The sequence below is a fragment of the Monodelphis domestica genome, chromosome 2 (assembly GCF_027887165.1).
Source record: "Monodelphis domestica isolate mMonDom1 chromosome 2, mMonDom1.pri, whole genome shotgun sequence".
NCBI classification, from domain to species: Eukaryota; Metazoa; Chordata; class Mammalia; order Didelphimorphia; family Didelphidae; genus Monodelphis; species Monodelphis domestica.
Genome location: NC_077228.1, coordinates 398,304,770 through 398,324,675, shown reverse-complemented (window position 1 = coordinate 398,324,675; position 19,906 = coordinate 398,304,770). Strand labels below are relative to the sequence as shown.

At 35.9% G+C, this 19,906-nt stretch overlaps 1 long non-coding RNA gene across 1 annotated transcript; it reads right to left on the bottom strand.

The window, feature by feature from the left end:
- Positions 1-6,543: 6,543 nt before the first annotated feature.
- Positions 6,544-18,772, bottom strand: LOC103097795 (uncharacterized). Its single transcript, XR_462945.3, has 3 exons — positions 18,704-18,772; positions 15,903-16,038; positions 6,544-8,591 (listed from the first exon to the last, which is right to left on the bottom strand). It is a non-coding gene; the product is annotated as an uncharacterized LOC103097795 (long non-coding RNA).
- Between the last annotated feature and the right edge of the window lie 1,134 nt (positions 18,773-19,906).

Here is a 19,906-nt window from a genome sequence, read left to right as displayed (position 1 = left end):
TTGACCTTGGTGCATCAAAATTCACCAAAAAAGTGAGCATAACTCAGGCAGTGTGCCACTTAGAGAAAAAAAGCCCATAATTTCATATTTATAGTTTAAATAACAAAATGTATAATTATAATATAAAATTCTATTTAATAAACCAAAAATTAATTATTTAACTTACCTGCTTAGTGACTTCTTTGTTCATCTGTCAGTCAGTTTCTTTTATTGGTCTTGATCTTATTTAACTTGTGTTGGGTGCTGTGAACTAAGATAAGTGAGTGAGAGGGGGGATTCTTTAACTAACCTGCCTATTAGTGACTTTTTTTGTTCCTGAAATTTCATTGCCTAAATCTTCAATTGAAGTTTGGTATTTTGTACACTTAAAGCCCAAGCAAACACTACTAACTTCATTTGTCCATCTGTTTCTTTGTTGGTTTGGATATTATTTAATGCTGAGAATAAGGTCTCACAAAAGTACTTGGAGGGAAAAATTGTGAGTAATCCATTGTTATATTTTTCATGGTGCTAAAAGTGTCTGGTAATTTGTTCCAGGCACTCCTCCATTGCACTCCAGAGCCCCATCCAGTATTCTGCAGGCCCAGCCCCACCCCACCCCAGCTGGTGGGGGTGGGGGTGTGTGTACCATGAGAGTAGCACCTGCCACCTGCCAGCCTGCCTGCTTGTGTGCTCCTTCCATGGGCCCACACCCGACCCCTATGAAACCCCCATGTGCCCCAGCCAACTGGTACAGGGCACCTACCACCTGCCCCCTGCCCCTTCATCTAGCATGTGGAAGAGCCTGTACTTCCCACCCCACCCCACACTCAGCCAAAGCTGCCCACAACTTCCCATGTGGCTTTAGGCCCCAGGCATTGCTGAGCCTGCAAGTGACCCTGTGTCATCAAAAATGGCTACATGTGTCAGTGCTGACATTTGTGTCATGGGTTCACCATCACAGGAACAGGTGGAAGACTGCCTCCTAGGTAGAACAGCGTAGATGAAGAGCTGTTCCTGGGAGGACAGTATATATGAAAAGCTGTCTTTTGGAAGGAGAGAATAGATAGAAAGCTGTCCCCCAAAGGTCATCAATTATAGGGTTTTATACTCTATACAACAGTGAAGATATGAGTATACACTCAGGCACAGTGGGGGGAGGTTGTCATCTGACCAGGGTCTACCAGAATACCTAGGGGGTGACCCTCATAGTTTAGAGGACAGATGGATATGTGAGATACAACTTGATGATAGCAAGGAGGTGTGTCTCTTTGTCTATCTCAAATTTAAAGGACAATCCAAGGAGGATAATCCTCTCAGCATCTTATAGGAGCTATATATTTTGGGTTAGGAATCACAAGGAGAAAAGGGAGCAAAAGAATTTCCCTGTTTATAGTTTGCTGAAAACACATCTATAGTTTTTGGGGTACAATGCCCATGCCATTATTACAATTCACTGTGTTAATTGCTGTCAAGAATATTTAAAATGAAGAGGGGAAAGAAGAACAGGAGGAAGAGGTGGAGGAGCAGATGGAAGAATGGATAAGTCAATGTGTTGATCAGTTTCCTTCCTCCTCTTATAACAAAGATAAGTATAAGAGAGGTGTGTTCTATATGATTTAGGTAGTCTTTTCCTACTCTCTTACCCTTCTCTCCTGCTTCCAGAGTCCAATGAGAAATTAACAATTTTTTTTGTACTTTACTTCTAAACCCTTCTTTTCAGTCTGTTTTTTTATGGTTAAAGTTTGCATTCTCCCCTCCCTTAATTTCCCTTCCTTCCTATCTCCCCTCTACTCCCTTCTCCCATTTCTTTCTTGTTTTCCCATTGAGTGAAATGTATTTCTGGTCTATGCAAGCTCTGCATATATTCTTCCTTCATTTGTCCAGTTCAGAGGAAAATGAGGTTCAGGTGTTTACTTCTCTCCCTACACACAGTCTTTTGTCATTGTTTATATCATCTTACACATCTAAATTTTTGTGAAATAAAGGCCTTCCCTCATCTGTTTTCTTGGCTCCAGTGTTTTCATTTTCCTTGACTTTTTCTTTCTTATTTTAGGATAATCAATGTTTTAAAAACCTACCAGAGGGGAGTCAAGATGGCTGCTTAGCAAACTGCAAAAGTTAAGACCTCCTGGAAGACCCTTCCTTACTGATTACAGACTGAATGCTCCTAGGGCACTGAAATTCAAGCTGAGCAATAGGATAGAGGTGGGGAACCCTCCTTCTGGACTAAAATCAAAAGGTATTCCCCCAAAAAACTGGAACCCAAGAGTACTCAGGTCTAAGGGTAAGGCAGAGGGAAGGTCCCAGGACCCATCCCCCCCAACCCAGAGGGCTGATCCCCCAGAGGCAGTGGGAACCTCTGAGCAGGCAAAGGTGTTGGTTTGGAGGGTCTACCTTGTGAGCAGCGGGGTGCTGGGCACCGAGCTTCCAGCGTGGACAGCGGGGAGGAAGCCAGGGAGAGACCTGGAGATAGGAAGGAAGGGGAGAATGCAAACTTTAACCATAAAAAACAGACTAAAAAGAAGGATTTAGAAGTAAAGTACAAAAAAAATTGTTAATCTCTCATTGGACTCTGGAAGCAGGAGAGAAGGGTAAGAGAGTAGGAAAAGACTACCTAAATCATATAGAACACACCTCTCTTATACTTATCTTTGTTATAAGAGGAGGAAGGAAACTGATCAACACATTGACTTATCCATTCTTCCATTTGCTCCTCCACCTCTTCCTCCTGTTCTTCTTCCCCCTCTTCATTTTAAATATTCTTGACAGCAATTAACACAGTGGGTCCCTCCATCAGGTTCCAGTCTCACCATTACCTCAGGGCACATCCAGACCAATCCAGTTGAACATAACCCCATCAGGACTCCTCAGAGCCCAGAGAGGCAGGCAAAGGCACTGGGGAACCTTGCAGACAGTGGAGAAGCAGCTGGAGAGAACTGGAGAGAGCCTGGGCGGCCCAGCCTTCCAGGAGTCTTCCACCTCAGAGCACATACAGCCCAACCCAGTTGAATTTAATCAGATCAAAAGCCTCCAGAGGACAGGGAAGCTAACATTCCTCCCCTAGAGACTGTACCAAAAGTTCTGACAAAGCTCCAAGAGAGGAGACTGACAGCCCCAAAACCAAAAAAAAAAATGAGAGGAGCAAGAGTACAGACAAATACGGGGAGCAAAGAAGGGGTAAACCTAAGCAAACAAGAGAAAAAGAAGAAAGAAATTACAATAGACAGCTTTTGCACAGGTAATGAGCAAAGAGCAAACAAAACAGAGGGGGAAGGATCAGCAAAGGAAAAATCAGAAATCCCAGTGAATTGGATACAGGCTTTGGAAGAACTCAAAATGCAATTCAAAACACAATTAAGAGAGGCTGAAGACAATTGGGAAAAGAACTTAAAAACTAAGATAAGTCATCTGGAAACAGAGGCACATGAACTAAAACAAGAAAATGGTGTCTTGAAAGCCAAAATCAACCAGCTGCAAAATGAAGCAAAGGAGATGAAAAATGAGGTGAAGAAGATGAAAGATGAGAAAAAGGAGATGAAAGATGAGGTAAAGAGGATGAAAGATGACCTCCAAAAAAAATCAGACCAAAAGGAAAAGGATGACCAATAAACTAAGGATGAAATCCAGTCCTTAAGAACCAGAATACAACAACTAGAATCAAGTGACCTCACAAGGCAGCAGGACACTATAAAACAAAACCAAAAGAATGAAAAAATTGAGGAAAATATGAAGCATCTCATTCACAAAACAGAGGACTTAGAAAATCGTTCAAGGAAAGACAATTTAAGAATCATTGGCCTACCAGAAGACCATGACAAAAGAAAAAGCCTGGACATTATTTTACATGAAATTATTAAAGAAAACTGCCCCGATGTCCTAGAACAAGAGGGAAAAGTGGAGATTGATAGAATCCACAGATCACTTCCTTTACTTAATCCCCAACTGACAATACCCAGGAATGTTATAGCCAAATTCAAGAACTATCAGACCAAAGAAAAGATATTACAAGCTGCCAAGAAGAAGTCATTCAGATACCAAGGAACCATAGTGAGGATAACTCAGGACCTGGCTGCATCCACACTGAAAAAAAGAAAGGCATGGAATATGATATTCTGGAAAGTAAGGGAACTATGTCTACAACCAAGAATCAACTCCCTAGCAAAACTGACTATATTCTTACAGGGGAAAGTATGGTCATTCAACAAAATAGAAGAATTTCAAGAATTCGTAAAGAAAAGACCATACCTGAACAGAAAATTTGATGTACAAGCACAAAACTCAAAAGAATAATCAAAAGGTAATTAAAAAAGGGGGGGGGGGAAGAAAAACAAAACAAAAAAATTTGTAAGAGACTCAATAAGTTAAAATGATATGTATCCCTATTAGAAAAGAGGTCATTGGTAACTCTTAAAAACTGTTGTTATTACCTGGGCAGCAAAAAGAAGTACACTTAGAGGGAACAGTGGCAAACTATATAGGATGCAAGGACATAAATAGGTATATAGATATATGCATGCAAAAAGACATACACATGAGTATGCATATATATATATACATATATATAACTAGAGCTTAAAAATAGGTTAATATTAAAAGAAATGGGAAAAGAAACAAATGGGAGTAAATTTATACATCATAAAGAAGCTCATGGTGGGAGGGGGGAGAACATCAATGTACTGGAAGGGTAAAGAGGTCGGAGACAGGAAATACTCAACTTTTACATGCTTTGAAATTGACTCAAAGAGGGGAAGACAATCCAATCCATTGGGGGCAGAGAATAGATTTGCACCCAATAGGGGAGTAGAAGGGTAACAAACAGTCTGGTGGGGAGGGAAGCAGTACAAGAGAGGGAGGGGGCGGGGGGTTAATTTTAGAAAGACTACAGGGAAAATAAGGTGGGGAATAGGAAAGGAGGGGGTAGAAAGGGAAGTAAAATAAGGGTGGGAACAAGGGGGACTGTTTAAAAGCAAACATTGCTGTAGAAGGAAATAGTGAAAGAAGAAAAGGCAGGAACAGGAACAGAAATCAATATGCTGGGAAATACACAGCTAGTAATCATAACTCTGAATGTGAATGGAATGAACTTACCCATAAAATGCAAGCGAATACCAGAGTGGATTCGAATCCAAAACCCTACCATACGCTGTCTCCAAGAAACACACATGAGGAAGGTAGATACACATAGGGTGAAAGTAAGAGGGTGGAGTCAAATCTTTTGGGTATCAACTGACAAAAAGAAGGCAGGAGTTGCAATCATGATATCGGAAAAAGCCAAAGTAAAAATAAATCTAGTTTAAAAAGATAGGGAAGGTAATTACATCCTGATAAAAGGCAGTATAGACAGTGAGGAAATATCTGTACTCAACATGTATGCACCAAATGGCATAGCATCCAAATTTCTAAAGGAGAAACTAGAGGAACTCAAGGATGAAATAGATAGAAAAACTATACTAGTAGGAGACAAGAACCTTCCCCTATAAGAACTAGATAAATCAAACCAAAAAATAAATAAGAAAAAGGTAAGAGAAGTGAATGAAATTTTAGAAAAATTAGAGTTAGTAGACATGTGGAGAAAAAATAAATAGGGACAAAAAGTAATATACCTTCTTTTCTGCAGCACATGGTACATTCCAAAAAAAATTGACCATGTATTAGGGCAGAAAAACATTGCAAACAAGTGCAAAAGAACAGAAATAATAAATGCAACTTTCTCAGATCACAATGCAATGAAAATAATAATTAGTAAGGGAACATGGAGACTAATTTTGACTACATCAAATTAAAAAGGTTTTGTACCAACAAAACCAATGTAACAAAATCAGAAGAGAAGCAACAAATTGGGAAACGATCTTCATAAAAACCTCTGACAAATGTTTAATTGCTAAAATTTACAAAGAGCTAAATCATTTGTACAAAAAATCAAGCCATTCTCCAATTGATAAATGGGCAAGGGACATGAACAGGCAGTTCTCAGCCAAAGAAATCAAAACTATTAATAAGCACATGAAAAAGTGTTCTACATCTCTTATAATCAGAGAGATGCAAATCAAAACAACTTTGAGGTATCACCTCACACCTAGCAGATTGATTAACATGACAGCTATGGAAATTAATGAATGCTGGAGGGGATGTGGCAAAGTAGGGGCATTAATTCATTGCTGGTGGAGTTGTGAATTGATCCAACCATTCTGGAGGACAATTTGGAACTATGCCTAAAGGGTGATAAAAGACTGTCTGCCCTTTGATTCAGCCATAGCACTGTTTGGTTTGTATCCCAAAGAGATAATAAATTATAGAAAAAGACTTGTACAAGAATATTCATAGCTGCGCTCTTTGTGGTGGCCAAAAATTGGAAAATGAGGGGATGCCCTTCAAATGGGGAATGGCTGAACAAATTGTGGTATATGTTGGTGATGGTATACTATTGTGCTAAAAGGAATAATAAAGTGGAGGAATTCCATGGAGACTGGAACAACCTCCAGGAAGTGATGCAGAGCAAAAGGAGCAGAACCAGGAAAACATTGTACACAGAGACTGACACACTGTGGTACAATCGAAGGTAATGGACTTCTCCATTGGTGTCAATGCAGTGTCCCTGAACAATCTGCAGGGATCTAAAAAACACTATCCACAAGAAGAGGATAAACTGTGGGAGTAAAAACACCAATGAAAAGCAACTGCTTGACTGCAGGGGTGGAGGGGATATAACTGAGGAGAGACTCTAAATGAACACTGTAATGCAGATAACAACAATATGGAAATGGGTTTGAATCAAAAACACGTGTGATACCCAGTGAAATCACACATCAGCTATGGGAGAGGTGGGGGAGGAGGGACGGAAGAAAAGAAAATGATCTTTGTTTCCAATGAATAATGTTTGGAAATGACCAAATTAAACAATGTTAAAAAAATAAATAAAATTAAGAAAATTAAAAAAAAAAAAAACCTACCAGAGGATGTCATATTAGATTTCCTCTGTTACCCCTGGAGATGATAGAATACAGAGAGTACAGATGCCTCATCTCCCCATATTAGAATGTAAATAGTTCATACTTGTTTACCTCTTTATGATTGCTGTTTGTATGTTTCTTTAGACTTATTGTTTATATTTCAAAATTCTGATCTCAGAAATCTGATCACACCTCTGATCTTTTCATCAGGGATATTTAAGAGTCTTTTACTTCATTAAAAGTCATTTTTCTCCTATAGCTTCATACCCAGCTTGGTTGAGTTCATTATTCTTGATTTTAAGCCTGTCTTTTAAATTTTAGAATTTTGAATTCCAAGCTTTTCATTCCTTTAAAGTGGTAGCTGCTAATATTGAGTGATCCTGACTGGCTCCTCAATATTTTTCTTTTTTCATCCTAATCACAGTATTTTTTCTTTGACCTGGGTATTCTGTGTTTTGTCTTTAATAATCCTTATTGTTTATTTTGGAGTTTCTTTCATGAAGTGACTTGTTTTTCTTTCTACTTTTTTCATTTGCCTCCTGGTTATGATACCTTTGCAGTTTTCTTTAAGTTTCTTGAAATATATCTAGGCTTTTTTTATCATGTATTTCAGGTAGTTCAGTGAATTTTAAATGATCTTTGATCTGTTTCCAGGTCAATTGTTTTTCCATATGAAATAGCTAACATATTCTTCTATTTTTGTCTTTTGTTTTCATTTTAATAGATCTTTTTGTCTCAGTGAGTCAACAACTTCTATGTTGTTCATTCTCATTTTCAAGGAGTCTAAAATTAGGTAAAGCTTTATGCATCTTATGCAAAATTCCTTCAAAATTCTTTCTTCTGTTTGGGCTAATCATTTTTCCCCTACAGTATTCCCTTTTCATTTATAAAGTCATTTTATCATTCTTTTTTCAACACTTGCTTTATGCTTTCTAGGAAGTCTATTTGAATTAGTACTCAGTATGCATTTTTCTTTGAGGTTTTGCTTATAGATGTTTTAGTCTTTCTAGTCTCCTAGGTTTGTGTCTTAAGCCTATCACCACAATATCTCTTTGGGGTGGGATTTCTTTTTTTGCTCAATCTTTAAGTTTTACTTCATGACTTTGAAAGCCAGGATTAGTCACAGCCATGCAGTTGTTGCTTTTCTGTACTAGTTTCTCACTCGACATACAGCAAAGGCATACAATTGACCTGGGGAAGATTTCTAAAAGTAGTTCCCTTCCTCATTCCACACTGGAACTATGACCCAGCACTGAGTAATGAGTAACAGAGCTACTAGTTGGAATTTATTCTGACTTCTTGCTCAAAAATCAAACACTCTGTGCCAGATCTGAGACATCTTCTTGCCCTGGCACACTGCCTTAGTCAGACCCTATTCACTCTGTGTGCTGAACTATTCCACACAACCATTTTTTTCTAGATCCTGTTGACAGTAGCTACATATCTCTATATCTCTCTTCCTTTGTTTGAAAAATTGCTAGATTTGGGCTAGAAAAAATTACTTGCTATGTGTGTGGTTTTTGTTGTTGTTGAAGATTTCCCAATTGGGATCCAGACTGGGTTGTTTTCTAAATCTTTGTAGAGTAGTTGCCAGGTAGAGCTTAGTTGTACTTCTTCCTGCTGTTCTTCCCTCTTGACTTGTCTCTAGAAGTTTCCATTCTAATGGAGGAGAAACAAAAATATGTATAAACATATATTAAATACATATAAAATGAATTAATATATTAAGTAAATATAGAAGTAGCTGTGTACAAACTATTTTTGAAAAGAGGACATTTTTATTTATTTTTATTTTATTTAGGTAGAAAAAACTTTATGCAGGAAATGGTGCTTGAGATTTGTTTTGAAAAAAGAGAAGGACTCTGAAGAAGAGATGAGTATATTGCCCAAAGGGGAATAACTCATACAAGGTATAGGATATAAAGGGAAAAGGAGATAATAATAAGAAAGGCATTGAATGAATTATTGTTGGAGGGCCTCAATCTTATTGATGAAATAAGAGAAAAGAGTGGCAAAATAGTCAGTGAAAGATAAAAGATTGAAATAGCTTCTATGGGGAATTCAGCAATGTGTACTAGACAGAAGAACTGACAAGCAGGATTGAGGAAATAACCAAAGCTATGAAACACTGATTGCTGTGAGCAAACTTAGCCAAGATTTTGTAACTTTCTCTAATGATACTTATCAGAAGGGATACAATACTGGAGAAATTGAATTATAACAGTTATTTGGGTTGAGCATTAGGAATCTGAAATGAATTTCTTTCTTAATTCAACCATTGAGAGGCAAAAGCAATAGTTAACAGAAAGTTGGTCTTAGACCCTAGAAGACTGTGGTTTAAATTCCATCTCTGACACAGACTGATAATGTGATCCTGGGCAAGTCATTTCACTTCTTAGTGCTCTAGGAAACTCTAAAATTGTATAAGTTCCATAAAATATGCTAAACTGCACTAACTAATGGAATTTAATCATCTTGAAGTTTCTAAGGCAAATGAAATCATAGGTGAAGCAAATATCCTTTATTTTCATGTAGAAATGATAACTTCTTTAGTTTCTAATAAATTTGCAAAAGGTAAAGGATGAATCACCAACTTGCAACTCAACATGTAAAAAAGTATAAGGTAAAACCCATTTTCTATTCTATTGCCGATTCTGCATTACTCTATTAGGATTAATAATCAGAGTATTTGGGTAATTTAGCACAGCTATCTTCATGCCCAAATGACATTCTGAGAATTTTTAAAAACTTGATCAAATTTAGCTTTGCAAGTTATACACCAGAAAAAGAACCATATGTTGAAAGCTTTCACTGAGATATATTTGCAAAGCAATTCAATAAAAAAGATAACTTAATACCTACTCCTGAATGATTGAAAGCTCATTCCTAAATTCTTACTGAGAATCATCTGGCAAAAATATTTCCAAGAATAAGAAATTGAAAAAAAGTCTTTTGGAAAGCTCACTATCTCTGTTTCTGTTTCTCCACCTCTGTGTCTCTGTTTGTCTATCTATTTCTCTCTGACTCCCTTTCTGTCTCTATTTCTGTCTCTGTTTCTCTCTCATAGAATCCTTTAGTACAGCCACCTTTTGTGCCTCTCCTGAATTCAGTGACTATTGGTTCTGCGCATCTTCTACTAATCACTATGCTTTTGAAAGACCTGGATTCAAGTTCTACCTCTGAAATTTACTGACATATACATACAGACAAATACCAAGACATACATCTGACATATTTGTGACACTGGAAAGGTAATTTATTAATTTATTTATTTTTTTAGTTTTTAAAACATTATTTTATTTGGTCATTTTAATACATTATTCATTGGAATCAGATCATTTTCTTTTCCTCCCCCCCCCACCCCCCTTGCCATCCCTTCCCTAGCTGAGGAGCGATTCGTCTGGGTATCACATGTGTCCTTGCTCTGAACCCATTTCCTTGTTGTTGGTATTTGCATTAGGGCGCTCATTTAGCGTCTCTCCTCAATCTTGTCCCCTCAACCTCTGTAGTCAAGGAGTTGCTTTTTCTCGGTGTTTTTACTCCCTCAGTTTGTCCTCTGCTTGAGGATAGTTTTTTTTTCTCATAGATCCCTGCAGATTGTTCAGGGACATTGTAAAGCCATTAATGGAGAAGTCCATTACCTTCTCTTGTACCCACTTTATGTTCTAGGAAAACTCTTAAACTCTAAGTTGCAGAGAAAGTCCTGATTTTTCTTGTTAAAGAAAGTTTCTTCAACTTGTAGTTTTCTGGAATAGTAGAACAATGGTTCTCTTTCCTTTACCTTATAAAACTTTGTAGATAATGAAAGAATGCTACAAAATAGTACTCAGTACTGCCTCATAAAATTGCAAGAAGAAGAGGGAAAAGCAAATTGATAAAATAAATTTGGTGAAAGACTCAATTAAGCCAGAAAACCTTGAGACTATTTCAGAAGGCAACTGGATGTGAGACAGAAGTTGAAAAACAAAAAGCACCCATAAAATTTTTTAAATCTATTGCCATTGAGCAGAAAAAAGTATTTGTGTACATAGAAAACTATGATGGAAAGAAGAGAAAGAAGTGCAAATAAAAGGTAAAAGTAATGAGATTTTTGTGAAATTATAGACAGATCACTTTGACCTTAAATATAGAAAGAGTGTGGCGAGGTATGCCTCATGGAAGAGATGATACCTAATTTGAGTCTTTTTAAGGAAGAAGATGGATTAAGAAGTGAAGGAAATAGAAGTAGAAGAGGAAAAGGAGAAAGAAAGAACCTTTTCCAGGTTTGGGGAAAAGATGTGATCAAAGACAAAGAGAATACTCTCTCTCTGTATTCATTAAGTACAGCTTCATAAAGTTGAAATCCAACTACTCTTAAAAACTAATAGATTCATTAATTAAGGACTATATTAGGCCCTGGTTGAATTTAGAAGTATCTATTTTTTCTTCCTAATATGTTTCAAGGATTTGTTTTTCAAGAGAACCATAAATCCAGTCCAGCTGGTAATTAAACATAGGGCAATGGAAGGAACAATGTGACCAAGAAGGGAAAATTGGGAAAAGGAAAAAATGTCAACAAAATAAAATTTGGGTGACTTATTGATAAATGTTTTTATGTTTCTCACTTCAATTTATATATATATATATATATATATATATATATATATATATATATATATATATATATATTAGAATTGGGGTAAGGGCTAGTTAAATAAACATCATTTCTAAGATTAGTTAAATTCCCAGAAAAAGGGAGATATCATCATCCTTACTGTAGAGTTTCCTGTCTGCTATCATCTTTGATTGAAAGAAATGGAAAGAAAATCTCTACTCAACCAATTTCACTTCTCACTTTAGCCCTGAACTTAGTTTATGCTGCTGGCTCTTTGCCTCTTGTGGTGCAATTTCCAAAAAGCCACAAAAATATGTAGTACTAATAATTTTTCATAACCCATCATTCACAAGATAACCATAATGAATTCCTCTGATGTAGATTCTCAAGGAACATTAAACTTTCATTCTACAGTGAAATAGAAGCCTGCATTATATCGGCATGGCATTTCCCTGATTTGCCTTCTGGTAGCTGCCAGCTAGCTTTTTTCATCTCCTGGACCCTGGGCTCAGGACTGACTGTAAACCACAGTGGAGATCTACAAAGAGCTGGGGCTGTGTGGCCCCAGCTTCTTGCTGATGGCAAAAGAAAAACACTACTGGTAGGGAAAGGAAGAGAGGGATGTCAAATTCTCACCATCCTCAAACAAGACTGTTCTTTTTTACAACCTTATATTATATAGCTCTAGCGCATCAAAAAGCTCTGAATACATGGCAAATATTGACATGGCTCAGTATTCCTAACATGTGAATTTGGCCAAATTAAAACTGTGGTTATTGTTGCCTATTTAGACTACTGATCTTCTGATTTCTCAAACTAATTTAGTGGGGGAAATTGGACTACATATTTAATGCAAAACAGCAGCAATAGATCCACTGACCTTAAAGTACACCAGAAATATTTTCAGCTGCTCTGTTCCTCCCAGTATTTGTAAAAGCCTCTGGGTTGTTTGTAATATACACATGTGTCAGAAATAAAATGCTCAATTATTACACAAACTTGAATCTCATTTTCCATTTGTTTTCTGTATTTTTTCTTTTTTATTCCATCAACTTGAATACAAACTCATTGAGAGCAGATATCACATCTTTTTCTTCAATCCTCCAATATTATCTAGTCTTAGAGTATTTCAATGTCCAAAGAATTTAAGTGGATGCATACCCAAAGAGCAACAGAGTGTCATAGCTTGAGTATGAACAGGCTGCAACATATTATAAAAGAAAAGGTACTCAGGAGAAGTAGTGAAAAGGGTTATATGTGTGTGTTTGTGTATATGTTTTGTGTCTATACATATATGTATTTATATGTGTATATGACTGAAGAAAAATGATTGGTTACACAATAAAATTTCAAGATTACCAAAGGCTAACCCTCATACTCAACTGATAATCACAAAATAAATTTTGAGGAAGGTCTCCTAGCATTTTTGGCAGTTCCTCTTATGTTATTCCTCACATAGATTCTCAAGGAACACTAACTTTATTCTATGTAGCATGGAAGAACATGACTGATCCATATAGGATGAAATGGTTTAGGTGCTTATTAGTTTGCATTGTTAGCATGAATATCTATCTTGAGATCACAGATCCGTTAGAATATTGCATGTCTAGGATAGTGGATATTTTTTGTTCAACTTCTGATTTCTTTGATATATTGAATTCTCAGTGAATAAACTCCCTTTACCAATGAATATTGGTGACTGCATTGCAATTTAGAGTATTTAAAGAATTATCTCTAGACAGGGATCATATGATATATCCAAAGCCCCACAACCAGTATAAGTGAGAGATAAGACTTTATTCAGATGTTACTGGCATGCCTTACTATATGGGAATAGTGAGTTTGGCTAAAACCAAAAATTTGGGATAATAGAATAAAATTGCAAAGATGCTAGCTGTTTGGTAGCATTTTTTTCATTCAAAAATATGAAGAAAATTGAAATAACCTAATAAACAGCCTTGTGGACCCATTTTATAAATAGGTAAGAATATTATATAATTTAAAAACTTTTCATATCAAAAATAGGCTTTTCTTACATTTGAATTGTTTTTTCTTTAGTAATTTGAATGTATCCCCTGTAACCTTGTTCTCACTATTCATTTACTGAGCAAGTACCCTATTTCATTACTGAGAGGTAAATTTCAGCTCTAATCTTGTCACAATTATGAAAAACTCTAAATCAATGATAGTGAACTCTATGAAATCTCTCTTGAGAATCACATGATCTTGTATATTTAACATTTTGCAATGTCTCACCATATTCTTTATAATTGAAATAGCAGCTACTGCACACTTCATAATAGAATATTAAGGTTGAGAATGAAAAACTGACAAAACATTGAGTAATTACTCAAAGTCCCCTGTCATCTAATTGGAAGGACATGATACTGCCTTTATAGAATGTTTATGACTCATAGCTTTGATAGAGGAATCAAAAAGAAATTTTCCCAAATCATCTTTTGATCTTTATAAACTCCTTTCACTTAATTATTGTCCTCCCTCTCTCAATTATTTAAATGGGGAAAAAAGCCATGACCTTCCCTTAGGTCAACCCATTGTCTGAAGGTGCCTGAAGTGGCATAAAAGTTTGGTGTTCTTCATGTTAGCTGCTTAACAGAGTAGCTTCCAACATAGACTGTTTTATCCCCAGGCTTAATACTTAACAGATTGCCTGGTAGTGCAATCAACCTTCTGCTTGCAGGAAACCAAAAGGCTCAGATGGCATGAATGACACTGTAAATCAACACGGTTATTCATTTGGTACTGACTTTCAGTGTTCTTAACCTCATCAGAGAGCCTGATGATTCTCAAATAATTTTGCTGGCTTCTTGCACTGTTGCCTGGTAATGAAAACAGAGTGGTCCCTCCAGGCATCAGCCATCACTATGTCCCTTTAGAAAAACATACACTTTAAAGATATGTTCAACCAACTTTTTGTGGAAGGTGAGGAAAAGAGGTCTGATTGGTTTATCTGGGCCCAATTAAACAATCCCTTCCAAGAGTCTTTGTTTGGGTTTAGTAATCTACCTTAACAAACTGCATCATAGCTTTACAACTCTTAATTTGAGAAAATAATAGCATGCCTGAGACCAATATTTTCTAATCATTAATCTATAGCTAACTTGGACTGCTGTCTTATGCAATTCTCTGAGGAACAGCTGGGCCCCACTAACCAGAAAACACTTTTATGGTTTCTCTTAGGGGCCATTAAATCAATGTGATGAGAGCACAGCTGGACTAGATCCTGCAAAAATTTATCAGATCCCACACAATACATAAAGGAATCATTTGGTACTGTTGCCGGCTCAGCACCAGCCCCCTTATTTAGATTGCAGGTGGAGTTTAAGAGCTAAACACTCAAAAAGAGACCTTAAAATGATCTGTCTCTCTTGTTGCACCTCTCCCCTCCATGTGGATTTCCTCTATTTTTTTCAGTAATGTTTTCTCAATTAAATGAAAAATATTTTGATATTTTGCAATATTTTTAACTTTGAATTATCTTCCTCTCTCTTTCCCTGAAATACTGAGCAGTTTAATGTTAGTTATATATGGGAGATCATGTAAAACATTTCCATATTGGTCAGGTTGTGAGAAAAGACATTAAAAAACTGCGTGGGTTTCATCATAAAACTTTAGTTACTCATGCAGCTATTAAAATAGGTTTTTCTAGCTAGCCGTGGCTAGAACACATAAGTACATCCCTGCTTGTCTCAGTATAGCTTTCAACACTGAGTTTCATGCTTTTTCCTACATAAATTTCAGTACATGGTAGGTCCAAATCTGCAGCTCTCTAGAGACTGTAAAGTCATAGTGAATGTTTCTAACTGGAGGCAAATATATGAGTAACAATATCCTTATTCTGCATTAAGTCTCCTCACTGGTGTCAATTTTTTAAAGTACATAGATTTTCTTCTTGTTTTTGTAATTATTTCATTCTTCATTTATATTATTATTTCTTTCTTTTATTTCAAGTTATCAAACCTCTGAGGAAGAATGATAAAAATATTTAAAGTACACTGAAATATCAATTTAGTAATATAGACAAAGCAATTCAATTCAATGAAATTATATTAAGTAGTATGTACAGAGCATGGAGGATATACAAATACAATAGAATTGTAATAGAGCTTATAGAACATCTAATCTAATCTATACCCAGACATTAATTCCTTCTACAAAATTCCTCATTCAAATTCTGTTTGAAGACATCTAATGATGAAAAATTTAGAACCTTTAGAAATAGTACATAATACCTTTGGACTGCTCTCAATGTTAGGAAAAGTTGCCTTTCATTTAGTCAGAATTTGTCTCAGAAAGTTTATTCTCAAATCTGTCTTATGAGCAAGAAGAACAAATCATTTCTTTCTAATACTTACCAGTTTTTTTGGCACTTGAAGAAAGCTTGTTGCCCTTAGCCTTCTCTCCTACTAAGTAAATATCCCTAGTTTACTGTTCTGGATGTCTTCTTTAGAATGTATATCAGCTTCTTAAAGTTCTCCCAAAATATGGTGTCTAAAATAAACATAAATGTGGTTTGATCAGGGCAGGATACACTGAAATTAATACCTACCCAGTTCTGATGATTTATTGTTATTAATAGGCACTATGCCCTAGTGCTTAAATGTTGAACTCAGACAGAGTTAGAGCTGGGTTCAAGAACCACCTTTAACATATATTTGTTCTGTCTTTCTGGACAAATTACTTAGCCATTTGCCCCAGGGGACTCTAATGTTATAAGCTGAAAAATACTCATCAGTCTTCATTGTGTAAAAGGAATATTCTTATTGGGAATTTGCAATAGTACTAATGAAATAATGAGTCTGGGCAAAAAAAAATTATATTGCATAAAGCACTGATGTTTCAGTCAAAAGATGTGTTTAGATCTTTGATTTGTTACCCATTTTACCATACATAAGTCATAATTCCCCCAGGCCTCAGTTTCTTTATCTGTAAAATGAAGGCATTGAACGAAGCAGTTTTTAAATTACCCTGAGCTCTAAATCAAACAGTCAACAAGCATTAGTTATCTACAATGCAAGCATTAATCATCCACAGCGTCTTGAATTGCTTTGGAGACTGGTGACATGAAGACCAAAAAAAAAAAAGAAATTATTACTTGTCTCAAGGAGTGTAATAGCATTATAATCCTTTTTTTGGGGAAAGCATAACCACATTCACTCTTTTGTTTCCATGACAAAATGTTAATTCATACTGATCTTGCAGTTCAACAAAAATGTCAGGTATTTATTATATGGAAATCTAAAATTTTCTAAAATCCCTACTATGAGCAGGCAGAGCTGTAGGATTTTTTAAAACAGCTCCTATTTAAAACTGACAATTATAGTGTTACAGACTGAGCATTAGAAGACATCTCAGACTATATCATCTAATCTCATTTTTCAAATGAGGAAGTGAAGTCATAAGTGACTTGCTCAAGGTCACATAGGAAACAGTCAGGGTTCGAATCAAGGCCTTCTGACTCCAAGCTTAGCATTCTTTCCATTGCAGCATGTGGCCTCTTTAAAAGGAAATAAAGTGCCAAACTATTAAACTTACTAACTCCCTGTTTCATGTACTTTCGACCCCATTTAAGGACTGGGAAGTCTCACAAAGTTTCAATATTTGAGAAAAGAAGATGAAAATGTGATCCTTCAAGTTGGCTAAGACTCTCAGGCTACTGAGTTATCAAGTACTTTTTTATAATCCCAAAGACCCACAACATATTTGGTTTTGATGTCTGTACCAAGTAACTATCTCCGTATGCTGGACATGCTGGTGAGTATAGATTAGGAGGACATGGTGAGGGAGCAAAGGATGCAAAATGTCAGAAGTATGCCAACTATTTACATAAGAAAAACCACACCAATGACTGACCACACACATCATTTGGTGGTTAGGACAATCTGTGGTACCATGCTTTGTAGCCAAATAGAGAGGCACCACATGAGATAAGAAGTAGAATGAAAAGTTGACTCTCCCGCTTGCCAGGAAGAAAAAAAAAAACAGACAGCCAGATGAGTTTAGCCAGATTATCCTCTAGAGTCTGATGATGCTTTTTCCTATTATGGGCACTTTGGGACCATAGGTTTATTTTTTTCCTCATCACTAACATCAAAAAGAACACTCCCATTTCCTTTCCTCCCATAGTTATTTTAAGCATAGCCAGAGATAATAAGGACCCCCTTAAGCAATAACAATGAACAAACTCCAATTTCAGAAGTTTACATTTTTACTCAAGTTGAATATTTTCAGCAATATCCAGAAAGATCAAGTTAAACCTCCTGAAGTTTTACTTTTTCATGCCTTCCTTAAGAAAAAAAGAAGGAAAAATTCAACAACATGATCTGTGCTATTTGAAAGGAAGGAAAAGTGGTAAAAATACAAGATCATTAGATATAATTATGTCTTATTAATTAATGTCCTTTAATCACATGCTCTTGTTAGTGGGTTCAGCTTATTTTTTTCAATGATATAATTTTAAGTGCATCAACTTCCAGTTTTTTTTAGCTGGTTAATATTTACAGAGGGTGAATGTTTATGGCATTATCCAGTACAATATTTTCAATGACATGCCCAGCACCTCACATTCTATCTACCTTGTCATCATACTGTATACTGCATGTATATCATGCCTGCATACTGCAGAGTAGTGGAGACTAGACAGAAGTTAAAAAGCTACATCCAATTGAATTACCTGAGTCAAAATCCATCCAACAGAATTTTGACTGCTTTTTCTATCATATTAAAACTTCCAAACAATCAAAAATCCATCTTCTTATTGGGGTATTACTTTAAAATTGGTTCAAGGAGACAAATTAATTAACACTTTTCTCCTGATTTTCATTGGAGCTTGCCCATCTAAAAACTTGTCAAATGACAGCATATTTAATTTTAAAATAATATGCAAAATAAGCAGGAATGACTATTTGATTTACATGGACATAACTAATGGAAGCATTATATAGAAGACTGGGACTGAAGAGAGGTAGGTCTTAGTTCAAACCCAGCTTCAGACCTTACTTGTGTGACTCAAGATAAGTCACTTAACATTTATCCTGCTTCAGTTTCCTTACCTATAAAATAGGGATTCCATGGATGTTGTGAAAATCAAATGGGATAATGCTTGTATATTGTTTAGCATAGTACCTTGTTTATGTTTATGGTATTAGTACATTACCTCATTGTGGGTATTTGATAGATGCTTCCTTTAAAAAAAAAAGGAAAATCATGGTTCTCTGTTGCTCCTATTACAAAATACAAATTCCAAAATAAGGCATCGAAAAGCATTAAAAATATATATACCCCCCTCACCTTTTTCCCCCACATTACTTTCCTTCAGGAACTTCATGTTTCAGCCAAATGAGACTACTGACTGTTTATCATATTCAAAGTTCCATATTCTACCTCTTTATAATTGCACAAATAGGCTCCCGTTAATGGAAAGTATCCTTTCCTCACCCGTCATTCAAAATCCTTCTCTTCCTATAGCAATCCAAATACCAAGTACCAAAGCATTTACAAATGTTTCCAGTTGTTTGTCTTTGATCCCTCATCAAAATGCTTTGCATTTACTTATTAGTGACAGTGTGGTATTTACTTCGCCCAAGTGAAAAATTCCTTGAGGACAAGTCTTCTTTTTTAAATTTTTTATCTTGGCAAAACTAGCAGTTAATCATTGGACCTTGAACATGGTTGGTGCTTCACAAATATTTGCTGAATAAATTTAATTGAATTCTTGGGCAACATAAAGATATATAAATAAACATAAAGATATATAAATGGGTTGTAATTTCATTTTCAAGAGTGAACAAAAGTATAATACAGTTAGCACTGGAGATCAATTCAAGAAGTAAAGAAAGGGGTAGAAATATTTTAATTCCTATTTCATAATGTCAATGGTACAGATTCCTAAAAAAATTACTTTCTAGGGAATCTTAAAATTTATAGGAGAGCCACTCTCAGGTATTATGTGATCTAGAATTTGAGAATCCATAAAAAATCTAATTATGAGGTGATTTTAATAGCACTATTTTTGTTTCATTCAAGGATAAACTTTGTTTGCAGACTCCTGAGTTTCATCTAAGGTTAATATCAATGGTCTCAAGACCACTGATTCAGGAAGCCACATCAACCCAAAAGGTAGAGATAGGGAGCTCTTAAGAGCTGCACTCACATAAAAGAGCAAACTAATACAGTCTTGGATTGATCCTCATTAATATTTATTTCTCTCTTAATTAGATTACAACTTGATCTCAAATTCCCTTATTCTACCCACAAGGGCACAGAAAAGGAAAAGACTGAGCCACAATCATTGCTCTCCTGGCAAACAAGAAATGAGACAATGATCTTGGGAACCAGTTCCAAATAGGCTTTTTCTATT